The sequence below is a fragment of the Ictalurus furcatus genome, chromosome 11 (assembly GCF_023375685.1).
Source record: "Ictalurus furcatus strain D&B chromosome 11, Billie_1.0, whole genome shotgun sequence".
Classification (NCBI taxonomy): Eukaryota; Metazoa; Chordata; class Actinopteri; order Siluriformes; family Ictaluridae; genus Ictalurus; species Ictalurus furcatus.
This window is the reverse complement of record NC_071265.1, coordinates 16,190,854-16,213,042: the sequence shown is the minus strand read 5'-3', so window position 1 is coordinate 16,213,042 and position 22,189 is coordinate 16,190,854. Positions and strand designations below refer to the sequence as shown.

General features: G+C 38.4%; 1 protein-coding gene across 2 annotated transcripts in view; it reads right to left on the bottom strand.

Annotated features, from left to right (window-relative positions):
• Positions 1–22,189, bottom strand: part of camkva (CaM kinase-like vesicle-associated a) — a 39,811-nt gene that overhangs the window by 15,184 nt on the left and 2,438 nt on the right. The window contains exons 1-2 of one of the 2 annotated variants that reach the window (XM_053636227.1): positions 12,911–14,886; positions 4,138–4,309 (exon numbers count right to left, since the gene is read on the bottom strand). The exons of the other annotated variant lie outside the window; for it this stretch is intronic. The gene's annotated coding sequence lies outside the window, so the exon portion shown is untranslated. Of the gene's footprint in view, positions 1–4,137; positions 4,310–12,910; positions 14,887–22,189 lie in introns of those variants that run through there. 2 annotated transcript variants of the gene reach the window in all.

Below are 22,189 nucleotides of genomic sequence, written 5' to 3'. Positions count from 1 at the left end.
CCCCTCAGTCCTGCCACATTAACGTTGCTTTTCTTTTTTTTCTTCTATCCACAAAATATGTTTCTTTTTCTCTTGTGAATGAAAATGTTGTAAGCCATAGAAAAAGTAGTGCCTCCTCATGACCTAAACCCTGTCTATAACCACTTATCGCATCAAGCGATTGCCTTCATTGCCCAGCATAGTAGGATCACATGTCCTTGCCATCAGGACTGGGGATTTGCTATACAGAGAAGAACCAAAACAGTGCGTGCTCCATCTGTTTGTGAAGCATCTACGCTAGAAATGCTTTGGCACAACCTGATGCTCGTGCATTCTGTTGCTTTGAGTAACTGTTCATGCTTGTCAAGAAAAGTTACAGGCAAGTAGCTGTAAGATTTCAAAGAAATAGAGTCTGCCAGTTAACATGATCTTAACTGGGATACATGGTGGTGTTCGAAGGAAATGTTTGGATTGCTATTTTGTGCTCTTCTAAGCAAGCTAAAACCACTGTTAGTGGTCCTAGTGCTAACCACTAAGCCACCGTGCGCCCCTATATATGATACATGATGAAAACATATATAACCAATTGGGCTATTATGTTGATGTATGTGTGTCCCCTATATGTCAAAATTATATGGCTTCCCCATACACATAAATACATGTACACATAGGGAAACAACATGGTCATTTTCGCAATTACTTTTTAACCAGTTGGTTCCAAGGTAATTTATATTGGATGTATTTAGACAATTCAGTCCCTTCAGGATTTTGCAATTAACACAAAATCAAGGAAACACCGCAATATTCAGAGGAGCTCACAATTTTTCAAAATGACCACAGACTTTCCGCAGATTTTGGCCAAGATGTGTCATGCGACCTCATCACAACATGCGTTCCACCAAAGCCCCCTTGGATTCACATGCTTTGAAGATGAGTTCAGCTAAAAGGTCTCATTTACCAACAAACATCACTGTGAAAGACCATGCAAAACAATTTCGTGCGAGTGCGACTTCGCCAGTTCAAGTAGTTTTCCACAAAAAAAAAGCACAAAAAGCTCTGGACATTGCAACATAAATTTGCTGCACCGAAATCAAGCTTTTTTTTTTTTTTTTGGCCTCAACATTCACACACACAGAGGGAAGAGCTATACTTCAGTGGCAGTGTTTCCTGTGCCACAGTATACTTTACGCATTAAATTTGACAGCAAAATTTGAAATTACAGATCTATTACAACATGAAAGACAACTTTAATGGTGTCAATAATACATTCCATCATTTAACACAAAATAGCTTAATAAAGGTACAGCTGTAGGGCAAAAGGTTACAAAGGCCAAACCAAAAATGTTATCTAGATATACCAACCTGAGCAAATACAGTATAATTTTTTTTTAATGGGACAAGGACCATATCAATTAATGTGGAAAAGAAGGTGACATATAAAACCACACACGGCAATCTACAATATCGCAAGGTAAAAATAAAATACAACACGCAGTTAAGAAAAATCGTATATACATATGAACACTGAATAAAACTGCAGCAAATGATCCAATTGGAATGATATTCTGTATGTTCTGACTCCACCCCATTCATATTGACCGATCAACTTTCCTGACAATTAAAAAAGTCAGCTGCCATAATCAATAGGATCAGTTAAGATAGGTGGCATGCGCTCACCTTCATCATCGCTCGTTCTGATGATGTTTGCGCTGGTACAGTGGTGTGGAGGCTCCGCTGTTGGGAAATGGAGCATTGTGCCTACTTCACAGATCTGGAATTTTGACTCTAATAAGTTTTTGGATGGAGCAGACAACGAAACCGATTACATGGTAGAGTGGCGGGATGGCACAAAAAAATGCCAAAAGGAGTGTTTCAGGCTGTTCACAAAGTTGCAGGTAAAATTTAACAGCTTTCTTTTTTTATTTTATAATCTATGAGTAAAACATTTTAATGTTATGTGCATGAATAAACCTTTTGCATGTATCATTTGTTGGCTTATTTAACATTGAACTTGAAATTTGCTACTGAGCTAAGCATCAGTAGCTGGTTGTATGCTACCAATGTGCTAGCTAGATAAGGACAGTGCGATAGCAAGACAATAAAACTCTGTTAGCTCCCTAGCTGGTGATTTTGGTGGTTAGGCTAGCTAATCTTACAGGTTGCACCTATCTGATACCTTGAAAGCTAGTTCACAACGAATTTACTTCAGATACAGAATTTGCTTCCAATGTGCTAGCTAGATAGGGACAGTGCGATAGCAAGACAATAAAACTCCGTTAGCTCCCTAGCTAGTGATTTTGGTGGTTAGAAGCTAGCTAATGTTACAGGTTGCACCTATCTGATAGCTTGAAAGATAGTTCACGACAAATTTACTTCAGATACGGATCACTAGCTAGGTGTCTAATTAAGTGCAGCCGGTCTTTGATACTGGAATAATAGATGCAGATGATGTGACACCGTGCAAAGTGTGCTATTCTGCTTACATCACAGCGTGATTAACATATTTGATGGTTGGAAGGTCCATGAGACAAGTTAGTTCCTGCTGTTCCTGACTAGATTGTCACGTTATAGTGTTAAACAGTCGTCCCCTCACCATCAGCCCCCTTTCTCACTGTGTCTTGAATTTCCATCCATCCATCCATCCATCCATCCATCCATCCATCTTCTACCACATGCAAACTCAGCACTCACAGGGCCACGGTGGGAATCGAACCCCCGACCCTGGAGGTGTGAGGCGAACGTGCTTATTTATATATATATATATATATATAAATATAAATATTTAAAAAATCTTTAACTATTATACAACCCCAATTCCGAGAAAGTTGGAACAGTATGAAAAAGGCAAAAAAAAACTAAACTTAAAGAACCATTTGAAAATTCACTTCACCCTGTACTACATTGAAAACACATTATTTGATGTTTTAATTTGTGAATTTAATTTATTTTTGAAAATATACACTCAATTCAAATCTGATGACAAAAAAGTTGGGACAGTCGACTGTTTACCGCTGTGTAACATCATCTTTTCTTTTACAGTAATAACAAGTATTAAGCGTGTGGGCGCTGAAGACACCAGCTGGTTAAGTTTAGCAAGTGGATTTTTCCGCATTCATCCATTATTCATTTCTTCAGCTGAGCGACTGTACAGGGCCTTTGTTGCCTTATTTTGCGCTTCATAATGCACCACACATTCTCAATCGGAGACGGGTCAGGACTGCAGGCAGCCCATGCTCGCACCCGCACTCTCTGCTTACGCAACCATGCGCTTGTAATCCAGGCAGAATGTGGTTTGGCGTTGTCCTGCTCTGGATGGCAGCATCCAGATGTGTTGCTCCAAAATGTGTACATATCTTTCTGCATTAGTGATGCCCTCACAGATGTGCAAGTTACCCATGCCATGGGCACTGACACGCCCCAATACCATGACAGACGCTGGCTTTTGGACCTGACACTGATAACAGCTTGGATAGTCCTATTCCTCTTTGGCCCGGAGAACACGACTGCTGTTTTGTCCAAAAACTATTTGAAACGTTGACTCGTCCGACCACAAACACGATTCCTCTGTACTTCTGTCCATCTCAGATTAGACCGAGCCCAGAGAAGTTGGCGGCCCTTCTGGACAGTGTTGATATACGGCTTCTGCTTTGCATAATAAACCCTTTTAATTATAAATAAAAATCTTTTAATTATACTGTGCACTGTAGAAGGTGAAATGCGCGAAATCCCACCGATTTGACCTTGGGGAATGTTGTTCTCAAACTGTTGGCTTATTCGCTGATGTATCTGTTGGCAGATTGGCGAGCCTCGACCCGTCCTTGCTCTTGAAGAATGTATGTGTATTCTTATTTCAACTTGACACATCGCTTAGTCCTAAACTGCCCTGTCCCAACTTTTTTGGAATGCGCTGCATGCATCAATTTCAAAATAAATGTTTATCTTCAAAAAACCGATGCAGTTGATTAGGAAAAATATCAAATATATTTACAAATCACTCCTCTTTGTTTTTATTAGCATTTCCCATACTGTCCCAACTTTTTCAGAATTGGGGTTGCACAAAGACGGTGCATTTCATCTTTTCATTTCAAGCTTCCATTTGTATAATCTAATTACCATATCCATAACTCATTAGTAGTTTGTTAATGCTAAGCTGCTGACCAATCATAGGTGTCAGCCAGCTCACATATACAGATGTGGGCAGTCAGTATTCATCTCAGAAGATGCAGCAGCTGGCTTTGCATGTCTCAGAGATGAGCTTGCTTCACACTTCTAGATTGGATACTGCAGTATGAGTGGGAAGACTGAGACAGCAGGTGGGAACCGGCAGCAACTGGGGAGATAATATTTAAAAAAAAAAAATAAATAAAAAAATAAATAAAAAGATGTTTTCAGATCTATCTAATGAAATAAGTAAAATCTCACAACCAAAGAACTGACATTTGGTGTTTAATAATATTAATATCTCAACTTATTAATTAGAGGTATTAGCAAATTATTATTTGCAAATGATAACGCACTGTCCGTTGTCATATCCGTCTCCCTTGCTTACAGTGAGGGGAAATAAATATTCACACTTTTGTTTTTGTTATTTAATATTCTTTTGGTGCATATGTCCACCTCGTTTTTAGGCACATAATGTCCCTAGACTTTGTATTTATAAATACGGATAAAAAAGGATCCATTCATACAAATAAAAATATATGTTAAAAAAAAATTTAATTGTTGGAGAGGAAAAAAAATATTCAAACACCACAAATTACCAGCATTAATGCTTTGTTGTAAAGCTGTTGCTTGGCAATTACAGCTAAGAGATGGTAAGAAGTAATTAGGGTTTTTATTGCAGCACTGTGGACCATTTCTCTTTGCAAATTCTTCACTTCCCCAAGAATGCAAGGATCCCATAAATTTTCAGTGGGATTTATGTCAGGGGATTAGCTAGGCCGTGTAAGGCCTTTATACCCTACCTTGACTATCTTGAACTAGGGTGTTATGGAAAAGATAAGGGGGAATCGTTCTTTGCTGATATCTAAAGTATAGGTATTGTTTTCAAGTACAATAAAAAAACAATCAATCAATAAATACACGAGGGTAATCTTGTGCAAAATCTTCTTCTACACATGTTTTCAAAATTCAAACAGATAATGAACAATTATAACAAGGATCCCACAATGTAAGGCATCAAGAATTTAACATATTCAAAGCGAGAAACAGGAATTAATAACAAGCACAACAATACAACATGAGACAGGCAGAAGGAATGAACAATAATATATCATATTCAAACACCAAACAGTCTGATATGGTGATGGCATGAACACAGATGGTCAAGATGATTAGTCAGTTGTAGTAATTCCTGAAACAGTCTCTTAGCAGTTGCGAGATGCACCCAGGATCACCGTGTTAAACAAAGGTATCAGCTCTGTTGGGTATAGCATCCTAACCAAAAAAAATAAATCCTTTATTTGATCAGTAAACCACAAAGAGCTTCTCAAACCAGGATTTACCTGTAGCACCATTACACACCATGAGGTTTACAAACTGAGCTGTTCTGCCTCTTCTACTCCCTATTTTTATACTCATAACACCTAGAGTCCCATTAGTGACTCCTGGTGGCAGGGATGAGCATAACGTGAAAAGAAAATACATAAACATACCCTGTGACAGGCATGACTGTTACACCTTGTTGAGTTATTTTGGCTGTATGTTTGGGGACATTACATCTCCTCCATTGATTCAGTTTCTTGGATGATGAGATTAAATTCTCCTCTAATATGTCCTGGTACATTGCTCCAGTTTGGTTCCTTCGATGATATGTAATGCCACAGTACTGTTTACACAGAAGTAGCCCCATGTCAAGATGCTTCACTATAGGTATGGTGTTATTGGGATCATGCACGCTACCCTTCTTTCTCCAAACCTGAGGGGTTGAATTATTGCCAAAGAGTTACACATTTGTGTTGTCTGCCCAGTATATTGTTCAAAAAGAGTTCTGATTTGTCTAAATGCTTTTAGACCAGTATCTCTGTGCTTCTTTTTTTAGCAGAGGAGGTTTGCGTGGGATGTAGTAGTGTTGGATTTGACTCCACCTTTGTCAAGTTCGAGTCGAGATCAAGTCCTTAACCAATCGAGTCCGAGTCCAAAATGGACTGAGTAGGACTTACATCCAAGTCCTTAACGGCCGAGTCCAAGTTGAGTACGGCCGAGTCCACAAAGTAATTAAATTGGAAAAAAATGATTTAAAATTGCAAATCTCAACACTGAGCTGTTAAATTAATATTTTAACCTTCAGAAACCAATGGCAACATCAATGTAACAAAAAAATTACCACTATTACACCGTGCCAATTAATATTTTTATTTCATGTCATCAGCACCTCAACTAGTTTCCTATCAAATATGGTTTCAAAGGGAATAAAGGGCTATAGAGGTATATGTAGAACTTTTATTATATTACAAGTGTATGAAAAGACAAATGAACCTGTTTTGTTATTGTATCACAATATATTGTGTCCTCCAGTTAAAGCTGACATTTCAATTATTTTGTGTATCTCACCCACACCCACAGTTATATAGGCTGAGAGAGAGAGAGAGAGAGAGAGAGAGAGAGAGTACAGAGTAGAGTTACATTTAGCAGCATGTCATAACAACAAGCTTCATACTTTAATACTGCTTTTAATCTGTCTATGAATCACAACAAACTCATTTCTGAACACAGCTCTGTTCTTGTAACCTTTTTTCACTTTAACCCCTATCAGCAGGGTTTATGAGATTTACTACATTAAGAAGTACATTTCACATTTACATGAAATTCAAGACTGGAATCACCAAACGCTAATGTTTAGGGGTGGGTTATATGACTACGATCTGATTTCACGATAATGATACGTTTTCGCAGGTAGGTCTATCAGTACTATTCAAGTAAGAAATACAACAGAAATTGACTAAAGCAATTAAATATAAATTAAAATAGACTTCACTGTATGACATATACAGTGATTCTTATTAAATTTACTGAAATTATTCAGTCAAATGAGTGAGTGAGTGATTTTCTCTTTGTGTGTTTTGTTGTTTGATGAACATTAATGACAGAGACAGCAGCAGGTTTATTAGACTGCTGTCACTTTAAGATCTAATGCATAGATCCAGTATACTGTATTGACACACCTCCAATTTTTTCCCCAACTGCTTACATTCACTTAAGACATAAGCGACTGTGTTTGCATGAATACTCAGCCAGACCTGCATTGTGACATGATGTGTGTGTATTTATTTCACCATCCAAGTGTAATAAGCCGCTAAAGAGAACTCAAATCGGTACTCACACGATGAGGAGGCTTTTTGTGCACGTGCTTAAGGTATGTGCGCACAGAAAGCTCCCTGGTCAGGTAGGGAGACATTCATTCTTTTCTTGTTATCTTAATTTTATGTTGTTATTTATTTTTGTCTTTCTTTTCATGTGACTCGACTGTACTCAGAAAATTTTCCGAGTCCGTGTCGAGTTCGAGTACAAATTTAACCGAGCGCGTGACAAGTCTGAGTTCATTCATAATTGGACGAGTCCAGGATCGGGCAGCCCAACTCTAGGATGTAGGGATTGGGTTCAGTGCTTATTATATACAGTAGCTGTTGTTCCTGCTGCTCTCAGGTTGTCCTGCAACTATATTCAAGTGACTGCTGGCTTTTCTCTTACCTTCCTTATCATTAGTCTGAGAGCGCGTTGTGAAATCTTGCATGGCTAGCTACTATGACGTTAAAAGTCCCACCACAGAGGTGCAGGTCCAATCTGATAAAACTGTATGCTTCTTGTGTTATGTACATGTTTCTTCACCAAATTTGCTTTGTTACAGATGTCATAAATGACTTCATATCACAGATGATGCAAATGTGGGCTACATATAAATGATCTCAGACGTGTCAGTGTTGAGGAAAAGAGTAGAAACTACAGACTAGATCTTGAGTGGAAAAGACGTTTCAGGTTATGGCTTACAGTTGGGCTCACTACCATTTAATAGGTGTTTTAGAAAAGAGTCAAACTGTGGAAACCCCTGACCCAACCATCCCCCCCCCACCCCCCCAACCCCCCCCCCAGATGACGAGGAGGACAGGAGGAAGAGCCAAAAGAACTGTTAGAAACGCTTAATAACTGGTGTGGTACATACACAGCAGGAAACCTTGCACAGCTGAGGTAAAGCAATGAAAAGCCCTTAGCAAGGCTGTTTGCAGTCAGGGACACAATGATTTGGATGCTTGGAATGTATTCTGTGCAATTATAAGGATTTTTGAATTAACATTTACGCCAAATGATAAATATAAATGTATTGTGTACTCGGCTTACTTAAAAATAATCTCGAGACAGGTTGCTGCAAACAAGACTTTTTGCAAATATGTTTACGCACTCTCTCAATCTTGTCTACGCTCTGGCTCAAGCCATTCCAGAACAGCACCAGGAATGCAGGAATGGAGAATTAGCTATCGTTATAACCCCATAACTTAGTGCTATATGCATAAAAATCACCAATGCTGATATCTCCTGAAAAGGAGGTGAGTCATTACATAAATAGTTAGCTCAAAGGCAGGGGCGTATCACTGCTCATCAGCAGAGTTCCAGGGTCTTTAATTAATCACCCTTCTGACCACCCACAACCCTGCTAGACCCACAGATGCATTACACAAAAAGGCACAAATAGTGGTACAATTAAAAACCGTGTTTACATCTTATTAGAGTTTTGTTTTTCTCATCACCTTGATCAGTATTTCTGCCTGCTCTCAATAATGCCTATTAAACAAACACAACAGGTTACAAATATTCTAAGCATTCTAATGTTATTTTACTGTTAATTACATATACCACAACTTTGTCCAGCTTGTCTAACACTGTTCAAATAAGGCACTGTATGGTAAGAATCCTGTCCCGTTTTGTCATATCTACACAGATATCTTCTGACAGTCCCAGGGAACACAGTATAGAATATTAAAAATGTTTGTATGATCCCCAAATTGAATATTATATTAAAAAGGATAATAAATAGCTGGAATGGGGAAAAAGACAGAAATATCATAAAACACTACTGAAAAAACAGCTGAACTCACTGATCAGACCTCCAGGATGTTACACCCATAAATATAGCATACCTACATACAACAAATATTTTTTTCACATCGTAATGTGTTATTTTACTGTTACATATGCCACAACTTCGTCCAACCTAAAGCATATTTTATTTTAGCATTTAAATTCTAAAATATCTTCTCATCCTCAGAGTCAGATCCCTAAGTTAAGAATGACTCCAAATACTTGCTCTGCATCTGAATGATAACAGTCTTTCTAAATGTATAGCACATTTTATCTGTATAGTGTCATTCAAGATTGCTTAACTTCGAACAGAACTTAAGATCAAACTGGAAGAAGAGAAGAACAGGCCACATGGCATGTAGCCTAAACAATGTGATGAATATCTGCATGGTTTCATTTAAAATTAACAGTCCAAATGCCATTAACTGTGTTTTATTACAGCTAAACAACAACAACAACAACAACTACAACAAAAAAGCTGCCTCTGGACTAACCTTCTCATACACTTTTCCACTTTTTGTAGTGTTACAACCTGGAGCTGAATGTCGTGAATCTACATAAATTACTGAGGCGGGGGAAAATCAATATAGTTTGAAAAATTATATACAAATAAAATTGGTAAAATATGTGCTTGCGTAAATATTCACCTCAGCACTATGAAAACCCAAACTTAGTTAAGAAAAAGTCACTTAATTAGTGTAATTATCATGTAAACTACTAAATTAAAGTCTCTCTCTCTCTCTCTCTCTCTCTCTCTCTCTATATATATATATATATAGTGTATGTATGTATGTATGTATGTATGTATGTATACACACATACCATTGTTCATAAGGCCCCAGAGTTTGTTAGAGAATATACCTAAACAAATAGCATTAGCATTATGAAGACCAAGGAGTTATTAAAACAAGTCCAGGACAAAGTTCTGAAATCAGGGTTTGGCTATAAAAAAAATCCATCCCAAAATCTGAACATCCGGCAGAGCAACATTAACAACCAAGAGGCCAGGAGGAAACTCTGAAGAAACCGGAGAGATCCACAGCTCAGACTAGAAGAGCTATTCACAGGGCAACCTTAGAGAGGACAATCCACAAAGCTGGACTTTTGGAAGAATGGCCAGAAGGAGGGGGAAAAAGCCATACAAGTTTGCCAAAAGACATGTTGAAGATTCAGCGAATATGTGGAAAATGTTTCTCAGGTCTGATGAGACCAACATTGAATATTTTGGCCTTCCACCAAGCACTATGTTTGGTGGAAACCCAAGACTACACTCTCTGGAAGCAGACGAAGAACACAAGTTATGTGTTCGCAACCTCTACACTGACCATCTTAGCAAAGCAATCTTTTATCCTGAAAATGAAGCCACATGCAGTTGAAGTTTGAACCCTATACAAGTCCTCCTTATAAGCAAACAGCCACTTCTCAGACATTTCACACATTTCCAGTCTAACAATGGAGAGACAGTTCGTTTGGAACTGGAACTACTTTGTCCAATTTTGGCTTCAGCATTGTCCAGAAATGAATCTGAATTATCCACTACCAGATTGCTTGCACTCCAAACAGGCCATGGCAGCCCCTCTAAAAACTGCAAATGGACTGGATTGGACTAGCCTCCCCTCTTTTACCCCATGGGTTGGGCTCTAAACAGTCTGATTCTAGATTTGAGAGAGCTGAAATGATTCCCAAAAGCCTTCCCATTCCATATGTTAAGGCTATCGGGTGTTATTCATGCTGTGCAGCCACGATTGTGGTTAACGTCAGAAGATCTAGTAATGCATATTTTCACGTTTCCATTGCTCCGAAACACAGATGCTTTTTGAAATTTCCCTTCCAAGGACATTCATTTCAATACACAGTCCTACACTTTGGCCTCTCTCTACCCATATGGGTGTTCTCAAGTCAAGTTATTGGCAAAAATCGACACAGTTTTCCCGGCTGTTGTGGGAGCGGCTGAGAAGGATCCGCTGTCATTACACAGTACGAGAGCGTCCTTTAAAGCAGATTTTGTGTTATTGGAAGTGTTTTTTTTTTTTCTTGTTTTTTTTTCAATAATCATTTTGGATCGCTAATTTTTATTTGTTATTTGGAGTGTTACTGTTTGGTTCAGTTTGGATGCATATATTTTTTTTTTACTTTAATATTTAATATATATTAATACTTATATATTTATTTCACTTAAAACAGCAGAGTCCATTTTTATGGTACAGGCAGTACTGTTTATTTTTGTAAGAAAGTTCAGCAATATTTTACTTTGACTGTTATGTTTTCATTCAGAATCAATTTTAAAAACTATCGCTTGATATTAATCTTAGTTACTCAACTTAGTTATCGGGATCGGTAAAATCCACTATCGGTCGACCTCTATTCTCAAGATGCTTGCAGGCAGCCCAGTTGCCTCTCATGGCCAGAGGTATAAGGATACTGCTGTATTTGGATGACTGTCTCCTATGCGCCCTCACCAGAGAGTATGCCATCTGGGACACATTCACTGCTTGCGTGTATAACGGTGCTCAGTCTTATAGAGGACTCAGAAAAGAGTTCCCTAGTAATGAAACAAATCCCACAATTCAAGCTTGCACGCTACAACAGATTATATATATATATATATATATATATATATATATATATATATATATATATATATATATATATATATATATTCAATAATGGTATGATATAAAAGAACACTGTTCACTAATTGGTTGATCTGGTTGTGGTGAAAAACACTGACAAAAGACAAGAGGTGGGTGCTATTGAAGACTGAATGATTTTTATCTAAGCCCTATGTCTGCAATACAGAGCCCAACATATTCACAGAAGATCTCTGTCAAGCATTTTTCAATGCCCACAGTAGGCCTGGCAGACAGCAGGGTCCTTGGATAGCTTCAAAGGGCGAACACACTCAAGCTGTGGTGAGACAGTGCAGATGGTTCAAGACAGAGCCAAAACTCAGAAACCTTGTGCTTCTCGATCAAAAACTTGATGCCCTTTGATTGTTGCTTTCTATTTTCAGGACAGGTCACCGTAGATGGTAAGGATTTAAAATGTAAACATCACTTCTGCATCAGATGCAGCTCACCTCGATATACTCTAGCTCAATGGTTACTAGGAATATGACTAGGACTATGTAAGGGTATTTTTTTACATCACAGGTACACGTTATAATATGGTATTCTCTACCAATATAGACTACAATAAATCACTAAACCACTAAAGCTACTAAATGAAGACAGAGTTGCCTTTCTAAACATGGTATTTCTACAGAGTCGAACATAATATTCTAGCAGCTTCCCTAGACAAATTAACTTGCACTGCCGCTGAAGTGTTATCCTCCATCTTCATTCAATATATGAAACTGCAAACAGAAAGTCACAACAAAAATATGACACCCCATGTCATATTTTCGGGTTATATGATTGTAATACTATACGCTTGTCATATGATTCCACCCACAATATGAACAAGTGAGCTCTTGATTTCTAGTCTGCATCAAAACAAGAAAGTCCTAACACAGACTTGGTGAAGTACCAGAAAAGACCCATGAAACAATAATAACTAGATTGTTTCAGTCTTTCAGTTTTCTACCAAGATTAAAAATGCCCTCCATCTATGTGGCGTGCACACGCACACGCGCACACACACACACACACCAGTATGTACACACATAGCAGTACAGGCACTTAATGCTCAGCTATGGAGAGTATACAAATAGTTGATTTCTAAACTATTAATAAGTTATGTTTTCGGTGGAGTAAATGTGTTTTTTATGAACGAAGTGCACACTGCAGATACACTTCTTCAACTCTACATACTACAATAAGGAACGTAACACAGGTTAGCCCTCAGGTACATATCCTACCTTCCGGTTAACTCCGTGCAAATTTGTGAGATCCCAAGATGTCCAAAATGGCTTACAAGCCTTCTGCACAAAACGTCTTAATGGGTGTTGTGTGTGTGTGTGTGTGTGCCCACTTTAGTGTATTAATGCTCTTTACTTCTCTTCACGCCCAGCCGACTAGCTTGATCATTCTGTTTCTGATGTTGTTTGTTGCCTTGGTTACCAAGCCCTACATAAGCATAGCCATACACTACAGTGTTTTCCCTTAAAGCCATCAGCCACCAGTGTGCTTGTATGTGTGGGAATGTTTTTTTTTTTTTTTTTTTTTTTTTTTAACTCATTATGGAGAACAAACAACCCCATAAAAATATGTCCCTATAAACCTATGGCTGGTACAAAGTAGAAACCCTGCGAAAAAATTTTTTTTAATATCCCACAAATACAGAATTACACATGTGCATGTGTGTGTTTGTTGTGCATGAACAGAGCCCAAGCAAGCAGACACACGTCAAATTATACAACTCATCCCGCCTTATGCACAACCAAATTTTGGGTTCTCATCTCATTTTCCATGTCTCCTGGGAATCTGACGCATCAATGAATGAACCAGGAATTGCACTATTAATAGCTGCGGCAAATGAGATGCCTTCATAGATACAGATAAAAAACTGCAGAAGTGAAGTCACTTCCACTTCCATCCATCTGTTATTTGTTTTTTTGCTTGCCTCTCTGTCCATGCCATTATGAATAATTCCTCATCTAACTCTCAGCCAATTCATAGAACTTTTCCATTCTCATACTTCTAATCAGTGTACACAAAAGAAACAGAATATCATCGCTCCATTTCAAATTATTTCACAATAAGGAGACTAACGAAAAGCAGCGACTACACTGGAGATGGTGTACGCTTTAAATGAGAGACGAGGGGGAGTGCTGCTCGTTGAACTTGATCAGTTTCTTGGTGGGCATGCTTCCCTCTAAAAAAAAAAAAAAAAAACAAGAGGGAAAAACAAGGGGGAAAAAATGAGAAAAAGACAGGGAGGATTGCTTAAAGACAAGCACCCGCCTCATAATAACACGTTTCCCAGGCAACAAAAGGGGTGGGAAAGCAAGAGTATGTCTGGATTCCAACAGACTAAAGGCTGCTTTATTATTCCCAGGAGCTCTTACAAATTATCAAAGATTTATCTTCCACTGGGTATAACTGACCAAAAAAAACCTCCACATTTTCTCTTTAACCCAAAGGTTTAGAAATGTTCCCTTGTATATATGCAACAATTACTAATCATAGACAGAGTCTATTCAATATACAACATCTGACACTGTGCAGCAAACTGTTTTATACCCAGGGAAATAAGATCCCTATATGTTGTGATACGGGGCACAGTGCCTTGCACTTACAGGGTTTGGGGTTCGAATCCCACCTCTCCCAAACGCTCCGGTTTTCTCGCTCAGTCTAAACACATGCGTTTGGCATATCTAAATTGTCCGTAGTGTGCGAGTGTGTTTGATATTATGCCCTGTGATGGGTTTGCACCCTGTCCAGGGGGTCCCCTGCATTGTGCCCAGAGTCCCATGGGATCTGTTCCGACTCCCCGCGAACCTGTGTAGGATATTTGATGTGTGTATTTATTTATTTTTATTATAGATTCATGCTGCTATTTTATTGAATTTTATGTGAATTACTTCATTCAGTGTCTTCGGAGGCGTGTACAGTATGTGGTGATTTGTGCAGGCAAGTAACCCAAGTTGCCGACATCCAAACATGTCATTTATCCCCCCTAAATTTCCTCCCTGCATATGTTTTACACATCGTAACTCATAAGCGAATGTAAATACCCTTAATCCGTGAGGACGTCTTATACTGCCCCTAGTGTTCTCCACTCCTGATTGACTCTACTAAACAAATATGACCTCATGCTCTGATTTGCAAATAATCTTTCTAATATTTACATATTATTTACTTAGAATCTTTACATATTATTACTCCAGTACATAGTTGTAAATTATGTCAAATTAAATGCCAAACTAATGTGTAATGCATTGTATATAACAGTTTATGGCGTTTTATATAACTGTTTATATAATCGCTCACTGCTAATAAAGACATTTCTGGATTCAGTGGATACTGAATATAAAAATTAATAGTTAATATCTAACCATTGCTTAATGGCAAGACAGCCATTAAGAATGTGTAGCTGCAGCCCGAGTGAATGGCCAATTGGTTGATATAGAGGGGAATATGAAATGGATATGTTAATGAGTATTTCACCCGCCTTCTCTGTTCATGCTGCTACAAAGTCAACATTTCCAACTCCATCTGGTAATGCGTCATGTCATGCAACTCTACTGAAGCCAGACTAATGAGCATGGTCAGTGCATTGCCCGAAGTGGCAGGAATACTTCCGCAAAACTTTGAATGCTCATGGAGTTTGATAGAGTAATAGCAGGTAGTCTATGAGCCTCTTGAAAACTCCATTATATTGTCTGGTTCTCAATTTATTTTTGCAATATTTATATGAGAAACCATTTAAATTGGGGACAGGATAATCTGTGCAGTGTCAGAGAGTCAGAGGATTTGCATGCAGAGGAACTTTATCAGGGCTTTTTCAGTAGACATCATAAGGAGAGGCATGAAAGTGAAAGATACAGGCAGAATTAGAAACAAATACAGTCAAAATCCTGATTCAACCTGTCAGAAGAAGTAAACCTAGGAGAAGATGAAACTCTAGAAACAAAGATAAGGAAACATGGCTTTGTCCCAAAAGATACTGAAGTGTCTGAATTCTTAAACATATAGAATAAGTTGTTATTTTCAAATGTGTGACCAGACAAAGAAAACCACTCAAAAAGAACTCAGGATAAGAAGATCTGTTATGGGTTTCCCAGAATGACATACATACGTGAAAACGTATCTTTTTCTGATTTCTTCTGTGTTTGTGTATATCTCATATGAAATAGTTTTAGATCTTCAAATGAAATACAACATAAAACAAAAACAGAAAAGTTATCCAACATCTATCACCAATGTGAAAATCTAATTGCCCCCTTAAACTTAAAATCTGGTTGTGGTTGTGTCACCTTTAGCAGCAATAACTTCTAGGACTAGGATTTACTCCTATGCTTTGAATCATTGACTTGCTGCATAATCCAGTTGCACTTGAATTTCAATTTACGGACTGAAGACCACACATTTAGGATTTTCTGGTAGAGAGCAGAATTCATGTTTCCCTCAATTACTGCAAGTTGCCCAGGCCCTGAAGCAGCAAAGCATCCCCAGACCATCACACCACCATGCTTGACCGTAGCTATGACGTTCTTTTTGTGAAGTTCTGTGTTTGGTTTACGTCAGATGTAACGGACCCCTGTCTTCCAAACAGTTCCACTTTCGACTCATCAATCCACAGAACATTCTACCAAAAGGATCATCAAGGTGTGTTTGGCGAAATTCAGATGAGCCTTAACGTTCTTCTGGATTAGCAGTGGCTTTCACCTCGCCACTCTTCCATGGATGCCATTTTTGCCCAGTGTCTTTCTGATAGTGGAGTCATGAACAGTGACCTTTATTGATAGAGAGGCCTGTAGGTCCTTTGATGTTGTCCTTGGCTCTTTTGTGACTTGCTGGATGAGTCGTCGCTGTGCTCTTGGAGGAATTTTGGAAGGTCGGCCACCTCTGGGAAGGTTCACTACTGTGCTGAGTTTTTTCCATTTGGAGATAACGGCTCTCACTGTGGTTCTTTGGAGTCCCAGAGCCTTTGAAATAGCTTTGTAACCCTTCCCAGACTGATGTATTTCAATCACCTTCTTCCTCATCATTTCTGGATTTTTTTTTTTAATTTTGGCACTGTGTGTTATTGGGTAAGACCTTTTAACCAACTTCATGCTGCTGAAAAAGTTCTATTTAAGTGTTGATCTGATTGAACAGGGTTTGCAGTAATCAGGCCTGATTACTAGTTCAGCTGAACCCCATTATGAATGCAGTTTCATAGACTTGGGGAATTAATAACTATGGGGGCAAATACATTTTCACACAGGCCCAGTTGTTATTAGACATCTTTTTTGCTTTAATAAATAACTATCATTTAAAAACTGTATTTTGTGTTTACTCAGGTTGCCTTTGTTTTATCTTTCAGATTTTGGCATAATTTCTGAAACAATTTAGTATGACAACAACAAAAGAAATCACTAAATACTTTTTCACAGCAATGTACAGTACATTATGTACAAGCCAGTTTTGCAAGTGTTTCCCGAAAGCCTTTGTTATCAGAGATTTAACAAACAAGTTGTAAGTAGTTGTTTGTTGGCTCCGCTCAGCTCGAGTCAGGATTAAAGTCGAACGATCAATTCACAGTCCAGAGGTCAATTTAACATATGAATCAGAGATAAAACAGCAAAAACACACACGTATAGACAGTATTTATGAATAGCGGATGATAGACGCAAGCATAAACAACTATCTGGTCAAGTGCCTTTGCTTTCCTGTTTTCCTTTGCAAGTAAATAAGAATATCATCTACTTGATTTGCTATGCAAAAGAGACCATTTAAACAATTCATAGCTTTATACAGATTGTGTTTACAGACCTGTCCAGGAGCAACATCACTAATTCCAATTACATGGAAAAGCTCTGTTTGTTAGTTGGCTCAGCTGCGGTTGGCTGTGGCTCAGATGGTAGGGCGGGTTGTCCGCTAATCACAGGGTTGGCAAGTTGATCCCTGGCCCCTCCACATGCTGAAGTGTCTTTGGGCAAGACACTGAACCCCAAGTTGCTCCTGATGGCAGGCTAGTGCCTGGCGTGTGTGTGCGTGTGTGTGTGTGTGTTTTGTAGAACTGCTAAGGTTAAAAGGCGCTATATTAGTGCAGACCCTTTAGTCTACTAGTTTTACTACGTTTCTTGTTTTCAGTGTACAAAACACCACCAGAGACCTTCTCAGAGGTCTCTGAGAATACTCTCAAAGCAAACCAGATTTTGCAAGAAATGTACGGCTAATATAACATATAATAAGCTTCGAAGGGCTGACAGAGATACATTTACATACGATCCTATAGCAAAAGTATTTTCAATGGAAATACATATAAACGTATAATGGAGAAGCAGAAGAGAAGCCACCATTTGAAAGAGCATTTCTTGCTGACAGGACAATGATTAATAAGAAGCAAATGGCTCTTTATCAGCTGCTCTATTCAACAGTAGGCACTTCTTGGCAATTTAGCAAAATGGTGAATCATCATCCTGTTAATGACTGGAATTAAGTAAATGGCACTACCTCTGCTACAAACAAACTGTTCTGTAAGGGACATGATGTCACTAGAAACGAGCATAAAGCACAAACAAATCCTATTAATATGTGTGTTTGAGATGGGAGGATTAAAGTCAACAAACAAAATCACACTGTTCTGACCATCAGAAACAAACAGATATTATTATTATTATTAGTAGTAGTATTAGTAGTATTAGTATTATGTCTGCAGACCACCAGAATGGCCTTGATAAGACTTTTCCAGGACTTCAATCTACAACATGTCAGATCCGAATAGTAAAGAAGAGAATTACATAATTTCCTCATATTTTGAACATAGCCAACTGTGCTTAAGGAAGAAGCAGCAAATGCTATAGTTTTACGAGCTGACGCCACACAACAGGTAGTACATAATCCTGCAGCATTCAAGGGGCTGTCCATTTCATTTATGGAAAAGTCCAACATTTCACCGCTTCTATTTCACCGCCTCTATTTCATCAGGATTCTAACAGATGAGAAGCCTGTTACAGAAACACTAGGAGGAAAGCTGGATTACACCCTGGACATAACACCAACCTATCACAGGTTACCAAACACACACACGCACACACACACACACGCACACACACGCACACACACGCACACACACACATGCACACACACACACACACAATCCAGTAAGTACCCAATCCATCTACAAACATGTTTCTGGGAAGTGAAGGGAACCAGAAGGTCATGAGGAGAACATGCAAAACTCTGTACATTGGAGGTTTTATTTGAAATAAATATTATTTATTTAATAGTATTTATAGTTTTCAAATATAAAAAAAAATCCCATGTGAGCAGAAATTTTCATACATAATCTGACAGTATAATAGACAAAATTATCATTTTAAGTTTAAACGTCTATACCACCCAGGATTGAACTCTGCATGACTGAGTGACTCTTCGTACACTTAGTTACTGTTTTTTTTTTTTTTTTTTTCACTTCTTGAGCTCCCATTCTCACCCATGTATCCAAAGCTCTGCCCCCAGATCCTATGGTGATTCAACTAGAGTTAGCATGCTAAGTTAACGTTAAGAAGTAATGTCATGAAATCACATTCAAGCGCACGTGGCCATTTAACTGCTTGAAAGTTATAGCCCTAGAGAAGGGTTACGAGTGCGGTCGCTGTCCTTTTTTCTTTGGAATTGAGATTTTGAGCTTTTAAGCTTCGGTTCAAATTTTATGTCACAAAATGTGCCATTCAGCTGCTTGAAAGACAAGTTATACAGTAACACTAAAAACACATGAAATTTGTCTCATTGATTTCTGAGAACGGCCAAGTGCCTTTGCGTTTCTATTTTCCGTTCAAACAATTCAAAGCTTTATACAGATTGTGTTTACAGACCTGTCCAATTCCAGTTTTATATTTATTCTAGTTTTACTGTGTTTCATCCTGTAAAGTTCTTGCGAAGCATACAGTAGCATGCTTGCTTTTTTGCTCAGCCACCAAATGCACTGATGCTGCGATCATGGCTTAAACTATTCTTCAAATTATGCTCAGTATACTTTCCAGGTTATTTGTACAAGTGAGAAATAAAAACGATTATCCGTTAGTTCCAGTCCACTAGTTCGACTGGTTGAGCGGTGTTCTAAGAGTGCTTATATTTAGAAAAACCATATAGGGATGTTTCACTGTTAGTATCGACTCATCTGTGTTTGCCACATAAAAATTCCACTTCCTACTTTGAAACTGTTACTACAGTAGTGTTCGTGACATCATCAGTGGACAGGGCAAAAAAATACTTAAGAATATCATTTTTGGCTTAAAATAAGAAAGCTCGTCAGATACAGATGAAAAGGAAGAAGGGACGCCAATTTCTCCAGAAGCACCTTTAACAGGAGTGTACAAATCATTGTGAGCTAGCTAGCCGGCTAGCCGACATGCTATAAAGTGAGTGAGGCTTCTTCAGGATCTGTTTCCACTAGCAGAGCAAAAATAAACAGAACATTTGGCCATATTGTGTCTGAAATGTCATGTACTCTATATGAATTTCCTGTTTATAGAATTGTTGAGAGTCTATGAAAAGGTTTCCACTCACACATACTTTATGACCGTAGTGCATACTCATGTCTATGTATTCGAATAATCTTATGTGTATATTTGTATTTTAGACAGATTTTTGATCATCATATTCAATGTTATTGAGACAAAATTATGGCATTAATACAAATTTTGAGAACATTTCCTGAAATCTTTCCTTCAAGCACCTTATAAAGTGAACTGAATTTTTTAATTGTACAAACATTTTATAAATGCTTAAAACGATGATATATAAGAATATATATAATCCATCCATCCATCTTCTATACCGCTTATCCTTTTCATGGTCACGGGGGAACCTGGAGTCTATCCCAGGGAGCATTGGGCACAAGGCGGGGTACACCCTGGACAGGGTGCCAGTCCATCGCAGGGCACACAAACACATACACACTCACACACCCATTCATACACTACGGACACTTTGAACATGCTAATCAGCCTACCATGCATGTCTTTGGACTGGGGGAGGAAACCGGAGTACCCGGAGGAAACCCCCGCAGCACGGGGAGAACATGCAAACTCCGCACACACAGGGCCACGGTGGGAATCAAACCCCCGACCCTGGAGGTGTGAGGCGAACGTGATAACCACTAAACCACCGTGCGCCCTATATATATAATTATATGCTAATAATACTGTCCTGTTTAAAAAAAAATTTTCACCTTGTTTGTTTTAAGTTCTGAATTCAGCGTGAATATTAAGAGCAAGCAGTCCATACAAAACCCTTATTAAAATATTATTTCCTCCCTAGCAACGAGTCGTGACCATAGATTTTGGTGGGGCAGGATGACAGTAATAACGACACAGCCTCAAACAAAATTAAGTCAAGAGGCTATCACACTTGATTTATGCTATAGGTTACTATCTAGTGAACTTTTACAATAACCCTATAATAGATAGTTGAGCGTCGACAACATAAGTCATCCAGCATACAGTCCAGCAGCTCTACCGTTGTTCAGCTGTGTTCGGTATCATTTTCCCAGTGTGCGAGAGAGAGAAGACCCAACAGGCTGCCTGGTTTTCAGCAAAATTTCCACCCTAACTACATCTCCAAAAGAACACGAAAGACCTGAAACTATCTAAAAAAAAATTCAGCCATAGGGAAAGGAAAACACATTTTTCTAAGCCTTTGCGTGGGAAGCAAGGTGACCATGATGCACATGTATTTCTGATGTACGGATATTATCCACTTGATAATTTTCCCTCACCTAATCTTTGTGATATATCTTACAATAGAAAAGGCTCTGTACATCACAGACACATTGTCTGCCACACTTTGCCACACAAATTCACACTTTGCCTTTGTTTGCAGAAATTTACAACAAGATGCCCAATAACTACATGCGAGATCATCCTGGATAATGCTGATAGTGTTGCTTGCTTGCTTTTTTTTCTTCTTCTCTTTTTCTGGCTGCGTTATACAATTTAATGTTTCAGATTTATTTTCATTTATTAACCCATAGTAATGCTTCCATATCGCCAGGTAAAATCTGCCAATTTGAACTTAGGCCAAATAGCTTCCTATTCACTTTGTTTGCCTCCATAGAGTATAGCATAGGTATAAAATAATGGTGATGTATTTCTCACCTAGTACCTAACAGGCATAGTGGAACGATATTTGCGATTCAGTCACAGAAATGCTCAAGTCTTGGTGCTATATTTGTATATTAACATCATCTGATAAAACTGCATTCAAAATTTGTTTGTATTTTCACTAAAAGGTTTAAGTAATGGGACGTGTTTGGGCATTTGCTGTTATTAAAACCAACTCGCTGTGTCGCATGCTCAATGTGTGTGTGTACTGTGTGAAGGAGACATGTGGTAGTCGCACACATTGAGATGAGAGAACCTGAAGAAACTTAAAATGAGATATACCTGGTCTCAATTCAATATCATTTTCTTCCACTTCAAATTTTTCCTCTAGGTTCCCTGGCTTCCTTCCACCTCCAAAAAAAACATGCTAGTAGGTGGATC